Here is a 1,797-nt window from a genome sequence, read left to right as displayed (position 1 = left end):
TAAGATCTGTTTAGTATGGATCATTCATACATATGTGTTTTAAATTTTATGATCACCAATGTATAAATGATTAAAATAATAGTAAAGATTATTTATCTAAAAAATCATCTTAATCGGAAGTCATTTGGCCTTTTGATCACTTATTTTTCACTTAACAATCGAAATTATTTCATGCTAAATTGATCATAATAATGATGTCCAATTGAAGTAAAATTTTACTAGTATGCTACAAATATCATCGAAATCATCATTGTAAGTTTTTAGATTCATCGACGGTCTCTATCTATCAAATCATCATGCGGTCGTTCGTGATAATCGAAATCGAATTTTATTGATTGATATAGCTAGGGCGACCGAATTGAATCAATCTTTTGTGATGATACTCTAATGATAATTATTTAGATAATAAAAGATAGAGATAGATTTTTAATTTTAAAATTATAACATATTCAGAAAAAAATAAAAAAAAAATTTCTTCTGCCTCTATAGCAGTGGTTGCGTAATAACCTCTGCTATAGGTCTATCACAGTGGTTGTACAATCACTGTCATATATTGTATAGCAGTGATTTATCAACCATTATCATAGGTCCTTATTGTAGTAGTGAAGTAGAAAACTTACAACGAAAAGGGTTATTAATGATGGCTTTTAGCGATGGCTTTTTTGCCGTCACTAATAGTCTGTATCAGCGACGGTAGATGACTAGTAACATCGAAAAAAGCTATCACAAATAAATTTAAAATTTTTAAAAAAATTTTTGATTATAATTATAATAAAATTAATTAATTACTGATGGTTATTAGTGACGGCTATATTTACCATTGCTAATAATTTTGAAAAAAAAATATTTAAAAAATTATGAAAAAATATATTTTTTAATAAAAGTATTAGCGATGGCTCTCAGTTTTTAGCGATGGATTTTGTCGTTGCTAATACTTTTATCGATGGCACTAGCGACGATAGTTTTATCATTGCTAATAATCATTAAAAAAATTATTTAAAAAATTATAAAAAATATTTTTTTTGATAAAAGTATTAGTGACGGCTCTTTTTTTTAACGACAGATTTTGCCATCGCTAATACTTTTATCGATGCTATTGGCGACGGTAAGGTGGCCATCGCTAATACTCCACACATAAAACCAAGTGCAGGAGGAAAAAAATTTCTCTTGTGCACTCAAACCCCCCTCATCCGCTCCCCTTCTGTTTTCTTACCAATGCCCAAACCCCCCCAACCCCCTTTTCCTTCATCCTCTCCTCTCGCCAGCACCCAAATGCCCCATCCTCTCAACGGCGTCTCATCCTCTTGTCGGTGCCCAAATGCCTCATTTTTCCCCACCCCGCCCTCCGGCATCTCGCAGTCCCGAGCTCGCATCCCTCCATGCCCGTGGCCACCCCAACCCCACTAGCACCAATGTCGCCAGGCCGACCCCATGGTCCCTCCACGCCCATGGGACCCTACTGGCCCCGACATCATTGGCTCGACCTTGCATCCCTCCATGCCCACGGTCGCCCCTATTCCATTGGCCCCGACATCATCGGCCCGACCTTGCGGCCCCTGCCCCGCCACCCTCAGGCTGCAGCCCCACCTCATTGACTGGACCCCGTGGCCCCAACCCATGTTGCCTTCTCGCGGTGCTGTCCTCGTGCCCTCGTCTCCATGGTTGCATTCTCAAGTTGGCATCCAATTTTTGAGCCATCCCCTCGCACCTCCATCCCTGCATGGCAACCCATGCCTCAATCCCTGCACGGTAGCTCACCTTCTGATGTGAGTATTAACGATGGCTAATGCTGTCACT

This window comes from Elaeis guineensis, chromosome 16 (genome assembly GCF_000442705.2).
Source record: "Elaeis guineensis isolate ETL-2024a chromosome 16, EG11, whole genome shotgun sequence".
NCBI classification, from domain to species: Eukaryota; Viridiplantae; Streptophyta; class Magnoliopsida; order Arecales; family Arecaceae; genus Elaeis; species Elaeis guineensis.
This window is presented reverse-complemented; position numbering follows the sequence as displayed.